The sequence below is a fragment of the Odocoileus virginianus genome, chromosome 19, assembly GCF_023699985.2.
Source record: "Odocoileus virginianus isolate 20LAN1187 ecotype Illinois chromosome 19, Ovbor_1.2, whole genome shotgun sequence".
Classification (NCBI taxonomy): Eukaryota; Metazoa; Chordata; class Mammalia; order Artiodactyla; family Cervidae; genus Odocoileus; species Odocoileus virginianus.
The window spans coordinates 12,951,787-12,970,866 of NC_069692.1; the positions used below are offsets into that span (position 1 = coordinate 12,951,787).

At 37.2% G+C, this 19,080-nt stretch overlaps 1 protein-coding gene and 1 long non-coding RNA gene across 4 annotated transcripts in view; one reads left to right on the forward strand and one right to left on the reverse strand.

Annotated features, from left to right (window-relative positions):
• Positions 1–19,080, reverse strand: part of NKAIN2 (sodium/potassium transporting ATPase interacting 2) — a 1,117,882-nt gene that overhangs the window by 236,289 nt on the left and 862,513 nt on the right. The gene's annotated exons all lie outside the window — the stretch shown is intronic.
• LOC139039612 (uncharacterized) overlaps positions 1–19,080 on the forward strand; it is a 46,215-nt gene that overhangs the window by 5,444 nt on the left and 21,691 nt on the right. Inside the window, exon 2 of the long non-coding RNA XR_011492944.1 lies at positions 13,289–13,412. This is a non-coding gene — a long non-coding RNA (uncharacterized lncRNA). The remainder of the gene's footprint in view (positions 1–13,288; positions 13,413–19,080) is intronic.

The window sequence follows — 19,080 nt, forward strand, 5'->3', positions numbered from 1 at the left end:
AGTGAGTATATTCTCCACTCCTGTTGATCCAGTTAGAAACCTGGGACTTTGCAGAGTTGTCCTTCAGGTATTCTTAAATTACCTAGCCACCTAAGTGGAATCCCAGCCTGCTTCTCTGGAGCTTAAAGACCTTGGCCAGCTTTATTCTCTGCTTTCTTTGGGGTGATGGAGGTTGTTCCTTCTTTTCTCAAACCTCCTATGAAGCTTCTGGCTCAATTCCTGCTATACTGAACTCATGCCAGTGCTCTCTTTGTGACTTTGACAGTCACCCAAGATTTGGATTTCTCTTCTGACTTAATTTCTCAGTCTCTCACACGCCCTGGAAAATGTCACTATAGTGCTTGCCACAGATATGGGGCACTATGCCAGGGACCTCAAGGCCACTGACCCTGATGGCACGGTGAATGTGGCTTCCCTTTCTCCCTTTCGTATCTTTGCCCTGAGAGCCTAGTGTGTCTCCTGAGTCAGTTCAGAAATGAAGGTGTATTGTGTTAATCCTTCAGATATTTCTTTTTTAAAGATTTTTATTGGAGTCTAGTTGCTTTACAATGTTGTGCTCATTTCTCCTGTACAGTAAAATGAATCAGCCATACATATATCGCCTCCCTTTTGAACATGCTTCTCATCCAGGTAACCACAGTGCATTAAGTAAATTCTTTGTTACTGTTAATATACAGGGTGTTCTCATTAATTATCTATTTTATACATAGTATCAATAGTGTATATCAATCTCCTATAGAGTCAACAGTATATGTGTCAATCCCAATTCCTCCCCCAACCCCCTGGGCATTCACATATTTGTTCTCTATGTCTGTGTCTCTATTTCTGCTTTGCAAAACACTTCATCTATTTCTTTCAGGCAGTGAGAAGACAGGATTGTTCAAACTTGAGCAGTCTATATGAAACACATTTCAAAATTTAGAATGCAGTTAACATGCCAGTCAAAGTACAGATTCCTGGCGATTCCAGTTCATTGGAACACGGTCCTGACGCTGGATATGACACAAAATCTCTGAGCACAGAAGCAGTTGTGACAAACTTCAGCCCTGAAATACGGCCTTAAAGTCTCAGGGAAGACCTTGACTGCTATAATTTAGCAGATGATTCTTGGTTAGTTTGTCATCTGTTTCTCAACTCACAGCCAACAGCTCAAGGCAGCAGCAGAACAGAAGGTTATGGACAGGAGTCTACACTGGAGGTAAAGTGGGTGGGAAGTGACAGCTGAGAATCTGACCAGTGGTGAGGGGAGGATCAGAAGCAAGAGTGTTTTGCTGCCTTTGGGGAACATTTTAAGAATTAATACAATTTCTGGAATTGATGTACTTTCCCCTATGTTTTAATGTTTTGAATTTGACACATATGCATCTTGTCAAAGAGTATATTTAACACCAGTTTACTTTTCTAGGAAGACTTGTTTTTGTAGCAATGGTACTTCCTAATGTGAAGAATTCTTACAATTGAGGAAATGCAATATGAATAGTGACTGCAAATTATTTAGGAAAGTTTAAATGGTGTCCAAAATTTTTTTTTACTTAGCAAGATCTTACAGTATTTAATAAATATTAGAATATCTCGCACAGAGACAAAGGGGTTAACTAAATAGTTTTAAAGATTATGAAAATTTTGTTCAGTTACCTGGAAAATTCACTTATTGAATTCTCCAGCAGTACCTGAAAATACTTTATGCTAAATAAAACCTAGTGCTCCAGAACCTAGTATTCTCCTTTAAAGAAGAGAAAAGAAAACACTACAAATGACCTATATTCTTCTAAAGCAGTTCTGCACAATTTCTCTTCCTTTCATATTGATTTATAAAAGATTAGCATGCTATATTTAACTACATAAACATGTTTCTCTGATTCACAAGTGTGTCTTTTGCCTTCTTTTAAATGATTATATACTAGAGTGATGTATCTATACCACATATAGATGAATAAGGAACGTAATAGCATCATTATAAGAAGACATTAATGAAGTATAATATATTATTTACCATAATGAGAAAACACCCCAAATAGGTCACTGAAGTAGATTCTTTCAATTGTGAACAATGCTTTTTTTTTATTTTTATTATAAGTCAAGATAGGAAATATTTTCCAGAGGTTGCACAAACAGACTAAACCACAGAAAAAACATTCTTTCAGATAAATGATCAATCTCTCTATGGTCCCCGAGGCTTATTTTAAAGGAGCTTTCAGCTGGGGGTACACTAGAAAGTCTGTGATGCATGTAATAGAATCAAGAGCTCCATTACAATCCCAAATTGGTAGCACCTCTGAGCATCTCTGGGTTCACTTTCCTGAGAAGGATATATAGGCCCAAAGTCCCAAGTAACTTACCATAGCTCACCCAATTATTAGTATATATAATTGAAACTGAATTTCATTTATTGAGCTGACTTGTCCTACAGGTTCATTTCAGAACCTGATATATCATTTTAGTTGGTGGTAAAAATTCAAAAATAGTGAATCCAAAGAAACCATAAATATGTTCAGTGAATAAGTGTATGATTATTATTATAACAGTTATAAATACAAGCCTCAGATTTTTAAATTCTTTGGGTCAGTTTTTCCCAAGTTCTAAATTGTCCATAAATATTTTTAAAATAAAAGAGTTTCTTAAATTATGAGAATCTTAGTAAAGAATCTTAGCAAATTCTTGGGAGCAGAGGGGTGTGATGGATGAAGGAAACTAAATTATAGGAAATTCATACTTACAGCTATAGTATACACCATCACTTTAATAGAAGTAATTTTTAATTATCTCCGTTATGCTGTTAACACACTATTCATTGACAGTTAGACATCCCTGGCTGCTATAAAATTTGTACCTATGAGAAATCATTGAGACTTAAATGACATGAAGTAAAGGGGATATTGTAATGGTACCTATGTAATGTCCTTGGGCCACATATAAGCAAGGGGACATGCTCATTTAGTGATTTCTTGCAGGAAAAGGAGTTTTCTAGAGATAGTGCTATTAAGAGGATTGGGCACTTGATGCAAAAAAAAAAAAAAAATCTCTTTAAAAGCCCTGCTAGTTATGCTTTGTTAGGTTCCAGTATATTTAATTTTTTCATAAAAGGTTGGCAAAATGAGGAGAGAAGTTTTCTTTTCTGTTACTGTTTTCTACAAAGAGAGATTTTTCTGAAAGCAGTCCAGCCTCTTTCCCTACCCCTTACTCCTGGAGAGGGAGTAAGTTGCCTGATTGGAGGTTTGGGGAGAGGACCAGGTCCCCTGTGACTCCGCTTCTGCCCCAGCCCGGTGTTTGAAGTCTGCTTGCAGAGAGCGAGTGTGCTGTGCTCGGAGTCGCCCTGCGAACTCAGGCTTGGTGGCCTGGCCCTGGGCATGAGGCCTTGTGAACCACAAGGCTGTGAGCACAGCGGCTTGCTCACGATGACCGCTACATTCTCTATCAGCTCAGTAGAAGTAAAAGAGGAATTGGGATCTTACCGCTACCTCATCCTTTCCCCCTCCTGTTGGAAAAACTTTCCATTCTATTTTTATTATCATGAAATCATGTATGTATAGCCAAATTTGCCCTTTTAGTAATTCTGTGGGTTTTGACACATCAGTAGATAAGAGTTCCATCACGCCCGCTAACGCCTCTGTGGCTTTTGTAGTCACCTCCTCCTCTCACGCTAGCCCCCGGAAACCACAGATGTGTTCTCTGCCACTGCAGTGGTGTCTTTTCTGGAAAGTTACATAAATGGAGTCTATGAACGGGATTGGGCCCTTGTTCACTTGGCTCTTTCACTTGGCACAGTACATTTGAGAGTTATCCGTGTCCTAATTTGCCCCGTTGAGTAACAATTCCATTGCATGGAGGTATCAGTTTGTCTAATAACAAAAGAAATTTGGTTTTTTTCCACTTTTGATGATTATGAATTAAACTTCTGTCCTCATTTATATATATATTTTTCTGTGTGACCATAAGTTCACTTGGGTCAATATTCAGGAGTAGGATTGCTGGGTCATATGGTAACTGTATACTAAACTTTATTAGACACTGACAAAGTGGTCCAGAGGGCCTGAATCATCTGCATTCTGACCAGGAATGTCAGAGTTCCATTCACATTACATATTGGCCAGTATTTGTTTCTGTTTTCTTCTTTATTGTAAACAGTTTAACTACTTCAATGAGTATGTACTAACAGCTGACTGTGCTTTTAGTTTGCATTTTTCTAATGATAAACATTTTCATATGATAATTTGCCAAATGTGTATCTTCTTTGATTAAGTGACTGATCAGATATGTTGCTCATTTTTTAAAACTGGATATTTTCTTAATTTTTAGTTTTTAAGAATTCTGGGTATTGTCTGGCTATACGTCCTTTACCAAATGTATAATTTGAAAGTATTTCTCTTTTCATTTCACAAAGTTCAATTTATCCTAGTTTTCTTTTACAGATTATGCTTTTGGTGTCTTTCCTAAGAAATTTTTGCCTAACTAAAAGTCACAAAGCTTTTCTCCATGTCCTCTGGAAATTTTATATAGTCTTTTTCTTTTTAATTAATTAATTGGCAGTGCTGGGTCTTAGTTGCGGCACACGTGATCTTTAGTTGGGGGCGTGTGAATTCCTAGTTGTGGCATGTGGGATCTAGTTGCCTGGACACGGACTGAACTGGCGCACCCTGCATCGGGAATATGCGGTCTTAGGCCCTGGACTACCAGGGAAGTCTCTGTACTTTTAGTTTTTACAGTTAGGTCTAAAATCCATTTTGATTTAACTTTCATATATGGTTTGAGGGATGGCTCTTCTTTGACTCAATACTATATTCAATAAGTATTAGTGTCTTACAAGCAAGGTGAAAACCCTCAGGATGGGAGAAAATAACAGTAAATGAAACAACTGACAAAGAATTTCCAAACTATACGAGCAGCTCATACAACTCAATACCAGAAAAATAAACAACCTAATCAAAAAGTGGGAAAAAGATGTAAACAGACATTTCTCCAAAGAAGACATATAGATGGCTAACAAACACATGAAAAGATGCTCAGCAGATGCTCAACATCACTCATTATTAGAGAAATAAAAGTCAAAATTACAATGAGATACCACCTCATTGTAGTACATATATACTATGGTGTGTATATATATATATATATACACCATATATGTGTGGTGGTACATATATACAATGGAATATTACTCAGCCATACAAAGGAACACATTTGAGTCAGTTCTAATGAGGTGGACAAACCTAGAGTCTTATACAGAGTGAAGTAAGTCAGAAAGAGAAATATAAATATATAGTGACGCATATATATGAACTCTAGAAACATGGTACTGATGAATTAGTTTTCAGGGCAGCAGTGGAGAAACAGAAATAAAGAGCAGACCTATAGACATGGGGAGGCGGGGGAGGGTGAGATGTGTGGAGACGTGGAAATTTACAAAACCATGTGTGAGACAGATAGCCAATGGGAATTTGCCGTGTGACTAAGGGAACTCAAACAGGGACTCTGTGACAATCTAGAAGCGGGGGATGGGGAGGGAGATGGGAGGGAGGTTTGGGAGAGAGGGGACATGGGTGTACCTATGGCTGATTCATGTTGAGGTTTGACAGAAAACCACACAATTCTGTAAAGCAATTATCCTTCAATTAAAAAAATACAGTGGCAAAAAATAAGTATTAGTTTCTTAAAGGTTATTTGTAATGTACCAATATTTGCACCCCTACCAATGAACTTCTGCTTGTTGGTTACAGTAAAATTTGTTGGTCTGTCTTGGACTTTATATGGATCTTTCATACCCATGCATGATTTTGTAAAATCATATATTATTCATCTGGAAAATATGAGTTTACCGAACCATTCAGATTTTCCAAAATTTGGACACACTTCATTAAAAAATATCAACCAATTGTATCTCTAATATTACCAAGAATCTCATCAAAAATTTCTTTATATATTGGCAAGCTATCAAGCACACTGGTTGATATGTTTCAAAAAAATTTTAATGCTTGCTTGAAAATTCAGATGTTATCATTGGCAAAAAATTTAAGGTTTTTTGCATTGAAGTGACAGATGTTTTTGTTCACTTTCACAAAAATGTCTGACAAATATACAGAATATGGTTTGTATAGCCATGTTTTATCAGTAAGTTGTTCTTTAAAGTAAATATCATGTTGTGTGAAAAGAGTGGCTAGTTCAGTTTGCAACTCAATCACACACTTTTCTTTCCAGGCCACCATCACACTTCAGTGAGCAACACAGTGTTTTATGCCTAATTTCCATTTTGTCACACAGAATATTAAAAAGATATGTCATTAGGGGCTAAATTTTAATAAAATTAATTTTTACTGCATTATCAAAGATATTACTAAGTGAAAGTGACTAATTCTTTTCTGTGAATGCAAGGTGGTAAAGAAGACTATCTACTGATACAGTTAGTACCATGCTCTATTTGTGTTAGGTTTAATTTATGATTGTTTTGGTAAATTTTAAATTTTGCCAGCAGTTTATTATACCTTTTGCATTTTCACTGCACATATTAACACTGAAAAAAGTACATAACATACTAGCACAAAAAAGAAAATAATTTTTACCTGAGGTGCCCCCTAAAAGGTTTCCAGGGACTCCCAGGAGTTCACCAAACATACCTTGGGAAACACTTGCCAAGAGTATTGAAAAGCGAGGAGAATAAGGGAGAAACAGTACTGGCTTCAGAAACATCAACTGAAGCCTCATATCAGGACCCTATCAAAACAAATACAGGTGGGAAAAGATGCTTCCTCAGAAGGCAAGTTTCACAGGTATAAGCAGTTCCCAAGCAGGAGGCATGGGAAGCAGGCCCGGTGGCAGGAGAGAAAATTCCTGCTCAGATCAATTAGCAGAGCTGTGTCTATGGACGGAGCACACACTGCCTGCAGAAGCAGGTGCCTGAAAGTTGTGACTCAAAGGGAAAATGGCAAGTCAGGAGGCTTCGGAGGGCAAGACATACGTTAGATGTCCAAGGATGAATCCTTCCAAGTGCTGGTTTCTAAGCATTGCAGAAAGACAGCAACTTCGCAAATGCCACTTTAAGAGAGGGGACCATTTCAATGGAGGGGAGGCATTTTACCTTTTTATCCAAGGTATAGTGATTTTATACACCTGAAGTAACATACAGCAGAAAGATGCGATTTTCACAGATCCAAGAAAAGATAATAATGGAATGGTTGGGGGTTTACAACCTGCCACTACTGCGGAGGTCTGTAGGTCACAGAAGCCAAGAGAGATTAAGTGCTTCTGTCTTACCCAAGGTTTAGAAGTCCATTTTTAAATAAGTTTACAAAAGGAAGTTTGCCTTCAATTTTCTCAGAAAAGGAGCTTTGCAGTTTAAATGAGTTAAGCACAGAAATGTTCTGGCATTTACATCTTGTATCTTAAGTACAGACCTGCAGCAGATTTTGAAAAATTAATTTTTACTGGAGTATCGTTGCTCTACAGTGTTGTTAGTTTCTAATGCATAGCAAATGAATCAGCTATGGGTATACATACATCCCCTGTCTTTTGGATTTCCCTCCTATTTAGGTCATCACAGAGCACTGAGTCAAGTTCCCTGTGCTATACAGTACGTTCTCATTAGTTATCTGTTTTATACATAGTATCAGTAGAATATATATGTCAATCTGCAATCTCTCAATTCATCCCACTCCCTTTTCCAGCAAAGTTTTATACAATGATATCAAGGTTCTTCCAGCATCACTGAAGAAACTCTAATCCTTTTGCCCTCGAGAGACACTGGGAATAAATCTGTACCACAGTATGTCTCACAATGGTGACAGGTAGACAGATAGTGAGAACTGGCATTGATCCACCCTTCACTATGTGCGAAGCATTTTGTGTACTTTAAAATATGTTAGTTTGATCCACCCTTCACCATGTGGGATGGAGGATCGTAACATTGTTCAGGAGGCAGTGATCAAAACCATCCCCAAGAAGAAGAAATGCAAAGAGGCAAATAGTTATCTGCAGAGCTCTTAGAAATAGCTGAGAAAAGAAGAGAAGCATAGGCAAAAGAGAAAAGGAAAGATTCATCCATTTGAATGCAGAGTTCCAAAGAATAACAAGGAGAGATTAAAAAAAGCCTTCCTAAGTGATCAATGCAAAGAAATAGAGGAAAGAAAACTAGAATGGGAAATACTAGAGATCTCTTCAAGAAAATTAGAGATACCAAGGGAACGTTTCATGCAAAGATGAGCATAAAAAAGGACAGATACCATATGGATCTAACAGAAGCAGAAGATATTCAGAAGAGGTGGCAAGAATACACAGAAGAACTGCACAAAAAAGATCTTCACAACTCAGATAATCACGATGGTGTGATCACTCACCTAGACCCAGACATCATGGAGTCTGAAGTCAAATGGGCCTTAGGAAGCATCACTACAAACAAAGCTGGTGGAAGTGATGGAATTCCAGTTGAGCTATTTCACATCCCAAAATATATTGCTATGAAAGTGCTGTACTCAATATGCTAGCAAATTTGGAAAACTCAGCAGTGGCTACAGGACTGGAAAAGGTCAGTTTTCATTCCAGTCCTAAAGAAAGGCAATACCAAAGAATGTTCAAACTACTGCACAAGTGCACTCATTTCATATGCTAGCAAAGTAATGCTCAAAATTCTCCAAACTAGGCTTCAACAGAATGTAAACCAAGAACTTCTAGATGTTCAAGCTGGATTTAGAAAAGGCAGAGGAACCAGAGATCAAATTGTCAAACTTTGTCGGATCATAGAAAAAGGAAGAGAATCCCCAAAAAGCATCTATTTCTGCCTTATTGACTATGCTAAAACCTTTGACTGTATGGATCACAACAAACTGGAAAATTCTGAAAGAGATATGAATACCAGGCCACCTTACCTGCCTCCTGAGAAATCTGTATGCAGGTCAAGAAGCAACAGTTAGAACTGGACATAGAACAATGGACTGTTCCAAATTGGGAAAGGAGTATGTCAAGGCTGTATATTGTCACCTTGCTTATTTAACTTATATGCAGAGTACATCACGCAAAATGCCAGGCTGGTGAAGCAGAAGCTGGAATCAAGATTTCAGGGAGAAATATCTGCATATTGAGCTTACTGATAACACCACCTTAGAGTTGGACTATAAAGAGAACTGAGCACAGAAGAATTGATGCTTTTAAACTGTGGTGTCGGAGAAGACTCTTGAGAGTCCCTTGGACTGCAAGGCGGTCCAACCAGTCCATCCTAAAGGAAATCAGTCCTGAATATTTGTTGGAAGGACTGATGCTGAAGTTTAAGCTCCAATACTTTGTCCAGCTGATGCAAAGAACTGACTCACTGGAAAAGACCCTGATGCTGGGAAAGATTGAAGGCAGGAGGAAAAGGGGATGACAGAGGATGAGATGGTTGGATGGCATCACCGACTCGATGGACATGAGTTTGAGCAAGCTCCGAGAGTTGATGGTGGACAGGGAAGCCTAGTGTGATGCTATCCGTGGGGTCACAAAGAGTTGGTCACGACTGAATGATTGAACTCACTATGTGGGAAGCATTTTGTGTACTTTAAAAAATATTAGAAACTCCAATAACCCTGTGAGATAAGTGTTGAATTTTATAGATCAGGAAATTCTGATCTATAATGGCACTTGCCACTGGAACCTGGAAGTAAGCCTAGTCAGCCAGACTCCAAAGCTCATGGATTTTCCATTTTCACCCATATTTTTCAACAGGTTTGGTTTGTTTTAGCAGAATTTAAAAAACTTTAAGCAGGACACTAAAATGTTAAAGCTCCTTATACAGCATCAACATCCATGAAATTCTCATCCAATATTTGAAGAACCTCAAAAGCACTTCCAAAGGGCTCTCCAGATAGAAAACAGCTGCCCTGCAGCTGCCTGCTCTCCGTGTCGTTTCTAGTTCAACAGCTGCTACTTGTTTTGTGGGTTTTTTTTTTTTTTTTTTTTTTTTGCTGCTCTCTCTCTCTCTCTCTCTTTTTTTAAATTGCCCTTAATGTTTAAGATTGTTCATGCCAATGCATGGAGCTTTTTCATTTTACATCCAAGCTGAAGAAAGTGCTTCTGGTTATATCCACCTCTTGTAGCTTTAACTGTGCATGAGTGTAAAAGCCTCTGTGAGCAGAGTAAACAGGCCTCTACTCCTTTGTTATCCACACTGGAAGGCACAAGTGAGCTTTTCCACCCAGCGTGGCTTGGAATAAAATTAGTTGCACTGTCAGAAGAATTTGAGAGAAGTATTTTATCTGGGAGGAGAATTTAACATTATTGCTACTTCTATATATTACATACTGAATTGTGCACCATCTATAGATTTAATATTGTTATATTAAGCTGGTTGCTCTATATATTAAGCTGGGTCTCAGCTTCAGATCTGACAGGGGGAATCCCTCTGGGTGGTTCTTTCTTAAAATGAATCTTAAAATTGTCTTGGCATGACACAAGAAAGAGATTAAAAATAGGAAGAAAAATATGAGCAGCATGGCATTTTCAAAGTATTATTTTGTCAAGAATTTAAAATAATAATTAGATGGAGATAAGGCTAGAATTAAGAAAATTCTTTCCATAGTTGCGAAAGAGGTGAGGCATGACGAGTTGGTTTCAGTAGTTCAATGAGAAGGGAGACGAGGAAAGTGAATGCTGAGAGGGTCAGCAGAGACGGAATCAATAGGTCTTCGTGTATGGGATATGGAAGAAATAATGTAGGAAAATGTCCTGGTCTTTTAGCTCTTGTTTCCAGTTCCAACAGGAAACACCGAGGAGGTGCATATGCTGGGGCCAGAATATCCCAAACAACAATCCATATCTCACGCAATATGTTGTTTCATGTCTTTGTGTATGTCTTGTGCCATTAAGGTCTTAAAATATAAAATCTTTAGGTCTTAAATTCTTCATTGTTTGCTAGAACTTTTCCTAGGCCTTTGGGTTCATGTTTTATTAAAACAGTTTCCTAGGCTGTTTATAGAATCTTCATGCATTTTTATAAATTATATCTCTTGTAAAGAACAGATGATTAAAGCCAAAATGTTAAAAATCCAAAGACTTTTACCCTTTAATAAGGAAGTTTAAACTGCACATTTATATAAAAATATAATCTAACTTATCCTTCTTTGTTGTGCACTTTGTTTTAGTTGTATTTTTTCCTATTTTGTCTTTTTGATAAAAGTTTTGCTTTCTATCCTACAATGATTTGGAAAGTAGATAGTTGTTTTAAAACTTACTAGTTGTGAACTTATTGTGTTAATGTGTGTTAGTTGCTCAGTTGTGTCCAACTCTTTGCAAACTCCATATACAGTCCACGGAATTGTCCAGGCCAAAATACTGGAGTGGGTAGCTGTTCCCTTCTCTGGGGGATCTTCCTAACCCAGAGATCGAACCCAGATCTCCCACATTGCAGGTGGATTCTTTACTAGCTGAGCCACCAGGCAAGCCCAAGAATATGGAGTGGGTAGCCCATCCCTTCTCCAGTGGATCTTCCTGACCCAGGAATCTAACTGGGGTCTCCTGTATTGCAGGAAGTTGCCATTTCCTTCTCCAGGGGATCTTCCCAACCCAGGGATCGAACCTGTGTCTCCTGCATTGACAGGCAGATTCTTCACCACAGAGCCACCAGAGTAGCCCTATTGTGTTGATAAATCTTATTAAATCAATATTTAATTCTAGGATTTGAAAACAAAACAATTGAAAATTGTTCTACTTCTGAAAGATGAACAGTTTCTTTTTTTTTTTTTTTTTGCCTTTCCTATCCCATTCCCCTTATTCTGGTCTCTATTTTGGGATCAGAAATCCTATTTGAAAATTAAATCTTTACTTTCTAGGTTTCTTTGACTACTTTTGTTTCCAAAGTTAATGCAATCATTTAGCCTTTATAAGATCAAGAGTTTCCACCACTATCTGATTACTATCTGGTTCCAGCAAACCCCATGCTGGCAAGGAGGATGGAGAGCTACCAAAATAAGGAGGTCTAAATATTCTGAGAGCCAGGAAACTCGGGCAACAAGGGTAAATAAGAAGAGGAACTTCACTGGGTAAAAACACCTCAGCTGGAAATGTCTCTTGGTGGCACATACTTGGGAGGACTACTGCCTTTTGAGACTATGGAATGGGAGAGAGAAACACAGTGAGATTTTAGAATCCCATTCCTTTAACACAGTCACATTATTTATTATTGCTATTATTTTATTGGGGCTATTGTTGATTACAATGTTGTATTTCAGGCATCTAGCAAAGTGATTCAGTTACATATATACTCATTCTTTTTCAGATTCTTTTCTCATATAGGTTATCACAGAGTATTGAGTCGAGTTCCCTGTGTTAGACAGTAGGTCTTTGTTGGTTATCTATGTTATATGTAGTAATTTATATACGTTAATCCCCAGATCCTGATTTATCCACCCCCCTATATTTCCCCCTTGGTGACCATAAGTTTGTTGTCAATACCTGTAAGTCTGTTTTATAAATAAGTTCATTTGTATCATTTTTAAAAATTAGATTCCACATATGAGTGATATATATTTGTATTTGACTTTAAGTGAATAATCTCTAGATTCATCCATGTTGCTGCAAATGGCATTATTTCATTCTTTTTAATGACTGAGTAGAATTCCATTGTATCTATGAATTACATCTTCTTTATCCATTCCTTTGTTGAAGGACATTTAGGATGGTTCATGTCTTAGTTATTGTGAATAGTGCTGCTTTGAATATTGGGGTGCATGTATCTTTTCAAATTACAGGTTTGTTCAGATATATGCCCAGGAGTAGGGTTGTTGGATCATAGGAAAACTATTTTTTGAGGGATTTCCCAACTGTTCTCGATAGTGGCTCACCAACTTACATCCCCACCAACAGTGTAGGAGGGTTCCCTTTTCTCCACACCCTCCACAGCAGATAGTCCACAGCATATGTTTGTAGACTTCTTAACAATGGCCATTCTGACCGGTGTGAGGTAATATTTCATTGTAGTTTTGATTTGTATTTCTCTAATAATTAGTTATGTTGAGCATCTTTTCATGTGCTTTTTGGCCATCTGTATTCCATCCAATGCAATGGGCATGAACTTGGGCAAACTTCGGGAGATGGTGGGGGACAGAGAGGCCTGGCATGCTGCAGTCCATGGGGTTGCAAAGAGTCAGACACAACTGGGAGACTGAACAACAACATGTCTCATTTGGAGAAATGCCCATTTAGATCTTCTGCCCATTTTTTGGATTGGGTAGTTCATTTTTTTTTATCTAGAGCTACATGAACTGTTTGTATATATTGGAGATGAATCCCTTGTCAGTTGCATCATTTGCTTATGTTTTCTCCCATTACACAGCCGCATGATTGAGTTTCACTTTGACTCATTTCCTGATTACTTCTTGGCAAACATTTCCTGGACATTCTTCACTTCAAACTGCTATCTTCCTGCCCCTGCTCCTCTCATCCCCTGTAGGCACCAGGTGAGTCATCGCTTCCCTGTGCTTCCTCCATACTTTGTGGCTTACACATTTACTGCAGTTATCAAGTGGAATTCAGTGACTGTTTACTTTTCTGTAACTTCTGAGTCTGCCAGGACTGGGTAAAACTCTGTTCATCACTACATCCAGTGGCTGGCACAAAGGAGGTCCTCAAAAAATGGTGCTCTACTGAAAATCACTATATATTGCTGAGATTTTGAAAGTGTGCAGAACAAAGAGATCAGAAAATGTTTGTATGCTGGGAGACAGAGAATCCACCAGACAGAATACACAGTGCTACAAGGTAACAAAAGAACCCAGCAAGTGTAAGAATCAAGAGAAGAAACCACACAGGGTGAAATAATGAGTACTGTAGGAGGATGATACTGGGCTTGGTAATGGTTTGGTTACTTATCACTCTCAAAATAGCAGAATAGAGTAATTGAGTCAGAAACCAAACTGCAAGGGCAGGATGAGTAGACGAATAAGGGGCCGATAAACTCGCTTTGAAAAGTGTATTGGTTAGAGCAAGAGATTCTGAGTAAGTAGCTTGTGGGAGTTACGAGTTTGAGTTATTTTGTCTAGTTTAGGAATACATTTGAAAATATAACATGCACCCCAGTGTTCATTGCAGCACTATTTACAATAGCCAGGACATGGAAGCAACCTAAATATACATCAACAGAGGAATGGATAAAGATGTAGTACATATGCAATGGAATATTACTCAGCTATAACAAGGAATGAAATGCCATTTGCAGCAATATGGATGGAACTAGAGATTATCATACTAAGGGAAGTGAAGTCAGAGGAAGATAAATATATGATATCACTCATAAGTAGAATCTAATTTTTAAAAATGATACAAATAAACTTAGTTACAAAACAGAAACAGAATTACAGATATTGAAATAAACTTATGGTTACCAAAGGGGAAATGTGATAGGGGAAAGGGATAAATCATGAGCTTGAGATTAACATACACAAACTAATATATATATCAGATAATCAACAAGGATCTACTGTATAGCACAAGGAACTCTACTCAAAACTCTGTGATAACCTATATAAGAAAAAAAATCTGAAAAAACGAGTGGACATACATAGAAGTGAATCACTTTGCTATACATGGAAACTAACACAACCCTGTAAATCAACTATACTCCAATAAAAATTAAAAATGAATATATGTGTGTGTTTATAAGCAAAAGAAAAGACACCAAAGGATAGAGAGAATAGAAGGAAAAAAAAAGGATAGTTGAACAAATGTGGTAAAGCTGGAGATGGGGAGATAAGATCGAACAAATGTGAGGAGAGAGAACAGAAGATGGAAAGAGAGCATATCATATTCTGATAGGGAAGAGAAAAGGAGTTTTTAAGGTCAAAACGAAGATAAATAGGGAAATAGAAACTTTCATTTAGTCTTTATGAAGAAAGAAATCTGTGAGAGCTGCCATCGTGTATCATCTATGTCAATACATGAGGAGTGAAGCCATCCTCAGCGTAGAGTTGCTGGGGTGAAACTAGGGACTGCAGAATACAGAGTTTAGAACAGCAGGGAGGGAATATCATAATGAATCAAGGGAGAAAAGTCTGTAAGATGAAAGTCCTCAATCAGGGCCAACTTTGGAGTGGTTAATGTACATTGTGATCTCAGATGTGGTTTATTAAAATTTCCCAACACTTCTGTCATCTCGGGTATTGTGGTGGAGACTGGCATGGATGAGCAAATGAGTGTGAGATTCTTGACCGTGAGTGAGTATAGTATTGACAGGATCAAGCCTGTATTGTAAACTTGATAGAAATGAGAGTAGGGCCAAAATAGGATGTTGCGTCAGTGTTAGGAAATGTTAGAACAGATGCAGAGCTTGTGGTCAGAAATAATGAGTCCTGGGTGTTTATTCATGCCTTTGAAGATGTTTAAATATTTATATGTTTATTTTAATAAAGAGTTTCCAGGCAGTTACTCATTCTTTTTGCCACAGTGTTTCTGGCAGTGATAGTGGGGAAAGAAGGCTGAAGAGACATCTCATTATTCCCCTTTTGGTTGATTTTTCTCCTTAGAAAACAGCCTCTCTCATCTCTCACCACTGCATGACCACCTTTCATTTGTAATGTGCTTTAGGAGTTGATTTCAAGGCTAATCAAAAGAGATTGAAACTAATGTATACTGACTATAATAAATTCAGTATTTCAGGGATTAGAATAACCAAACCCAGATTATGGAACATGAACAGCGAACTAAGTTAATATTAGTCGACTCCAAAGAAGTTATGTAACTTCTGAGAATCAGTTATCTCACCCGTAAATGAAAGGATGTTAGCTATCCCCAACAGCTAAGGTAAGAATTGGAAAGATAATATGTGTAAAATCTTTAGCATGGTTCCTAGAACTGAGTACGCATTCATCTTTCCCATGGTTAATTTTATAGTTATTGCAGACATTTTTTCATTTGTTAAATAATTTTTCAGGTCTTACTGTGTGTCAATCAATATTCTACATACTCAATATAAAATGATTGGAGAGACTGAATTATTGGGCCAATTCTTTATCCTTCTTGGTATCCATACACTTTGCTTTTTTATTGAAAGACAGTTGATTTACAGTGTTAGTTTCATGTCTACAGCAAAGTGATTTAGTTATATATGTAAATATATACATTTTTTCACATTTTTTCCACTATAGGTTATTACAAAATATTGAGCATAGTTCCCTTGGTGCGCAGTAGGTCTTTGTTGGTTATCTATTTTATATATAGTGATGTGTATATTTTATTCCCAAATTCCTAATTTATTTTCACCCCTTTGGTAACCAAGATTGTTTTCTATGTCTATGAATCTATTTCTGTTTGTAAACAAGTTCATTTGTATCAGTTTTTTAGATTACATATCTAAGCAATATCAAATGATATTTGTCTTTCCCTGACTAAAACTTCAGATTATAACACCAAGTACATCCAAGTTACTGCAAGTGGCATGCTTTTGTTCCTTTTATGGCTGAGTAATATTTCATTGTATATATGTACTGCATCTTTATCTGTTCCTCTGTCAATGGGCATTTAGATTGCTTCCCCATCTTGGCTGTTGTAAACAGTGCTGCCTTGGGCATTGGGGTGTGTGTATCTTTTTGAAGTATGGTTTTCTCCGGAAACATGCCCACGAGTGGGATTGCAGAATCATATGGTGGTAGATCTATTTTTAGTGTAAGGAACTTATATATTGTTCTCCATAGTGGTTGTATCTATTTACATTCCAACCAGCAGTGCAGGAGGGTTCTTTTCCCCCATATCATCTCTGGCAGTTTTTATGCACAGGCAGTTTTTGTTGGCCATTCTGACCAGTGTGAAGTGATATCTCACTCTAGTTTTGATATACATTTATCACTATAATAATTAGTGATGTTGAGCACCTTTCATGTGCTTTTTGGCCATCAATATGTCTTCTTTGGAGAAATGTCTAGTTAGATCTTCTGCCCATTTTTTTTCCATTGGGTTATTTTTTTGATATTGAGTTCAATTTGATGTTTGTATATTTTGAAGATAAATTCCTTGTTAATTACATCATTTGTGAGTCTGCAATAACTATAAAATTAACCATGGGAAAGATACAGAGAATGTGTACTCAGTTCTAGGAGCCATGCTAAAGATTTTACACATATTATCTTTCCAATTCTTGCAATAGCTGTTGGTGATAGCTAACATACTTCCATTTACAGGTGAAATAACTGATTCTCAGAAGTTACATAACTTCTTTGGAGTCGACTAATATTAACTTAGTGCACTACACTACGGAAATGGGACTAATTACATCATTTGTAAATATTTTCTTCCCTTTTGTAGGATGTCTCTTTGTTCATGGTTTCCCTTGCTATGAGAAAGTTTTTAAGTTTAATTAGGTCCCATTTGTGTTTGTTTTTATTTCCATTGCTCTAGGAAGTGGATCCAAGAAAGGTATCATTGCAATTTATGTCAAAGAGTGAGGTTGCTTATGATTTCCTCTAAGACTTTTATAGTATCTAGTCTTACATTTATGTCTTTAATCCATTATTTTTGTGTATGGTGTTGGAGAATGTTCTAACTTCACTCTATTCCATGTAGCTGTCCAGTTTTCTCAGCACCATTTATTGAAAAGACTATTTTCTCCATTATATATTTTTGCCTCCTTTGTCATAGATTGACCATAGGTGTTTGGGTTTATTTCTGGACATTTTATCCCATTCCATAGATATATATTTCTATTTTTGTGCCAGTACTATGCTGTTTTGATTACCGTATTGTTGTAGTATAGTCTGAAGTCAGGGAGTCTGATTACATAGGCTCTATTTTTCTCTTCAAAATTGCTTTAGATATTACGGTCTCTTGTGTTTTCAAATAAATTTTTTTTTCCTTCTAGCTCTATGAAAAATGCCACTGATAATTTTAAAGGAATCTCACTGAATCTGTAGATTACCTAGGGTAGTGTAGTCACTGACAGTATTGTTTCTTCCAATCCCAAAATATGGTATATCTTTCCTGTTTGTATCATCTTCTATTTTTTTCAATAGCATCTTAGTTTCTAAAGTACAGGTTTTGCCTTTTTAGGTTGATTCCTTGATATTTTTAGATGCAATGGTAAATGGTATTGTTTCCTTAATTTCCCTTATGATCATTCAGTGTTTGTGTATAGAAATGCAATAGATTTCTGTGTAATAATTTTGGATCCTGCAGCCTTACCAACTTGGTGATGAGCACTGGTAGTTTTCTGGTAGGATCATTAGGAGTTTCTATGTTGAATACCATGTCATCTGCACATAGTGACAGTTTTGCTTCTTTTAAAATCTGGATTCCATTTATTTCCATTTCTTCTCTGACTGCTATGGCTATGACTTTCTAAACTGTGTTGAATAAAAGTAGTGAGAGTGGACTTCCTTGTCCTGCTCCTGATCTTAGGGAAATGTTTTCAGATTTTCACCACTGACAATGATGTTTCCTGTGAGTTTGTCATTTATGACTTTTATTATGTTGAAGTAGATACCCTCTGTGCCCATTTTCTGGAATAATTTTTATCAAAAATGAGTGTTGAATTTTGTCAACAGCTTTTTCTCCATCTATTGAGATGATCATATGGTTTTTATTCTTCAACCTGATATGGTATATCACACTGATTGCTGATACTGAAAAATCCTTGCATCCCTGGGATAAATCCCACTTGATCATGGTGTTTAATATTTTAAATATATTATTGGATTTGGTTTGCTATAATTTGTTGAGGACTTTTGCATGTATCTTCATCAGTGATTTGTGTTGTTGCGGTCGCCACGTCATATCTGACTCTTTGTGACCCTGTCGACTGCAACATGCCAGGCTTCCATATACCTTACTATCTTCGTGAGTTTGCTCAAACTTATGTCCATTGAGTCAGTGATGCCATCCAACCATCTCATCCTCTGTTGACCCCTTCTCCTCTTGCCCTCAATTTTTCTCAGCATTGAAGTCTTTTCCAAAGTGTCAGCTCTTTGCATCAGGTAGCTAAAGAATTGGAGCTTCAGCGTCAGGTCTTCCAGTGACTATTCACCATTGATTTTCTTTAGGATTGACTGGTTTGCTCTCCTTTAAGTCCAAGAGATGCTCAAGAGTCTTCTCCAGCACCACAGTTCAAAAGCATCAATTCTTCGATGCTCAACCTTCTTTATG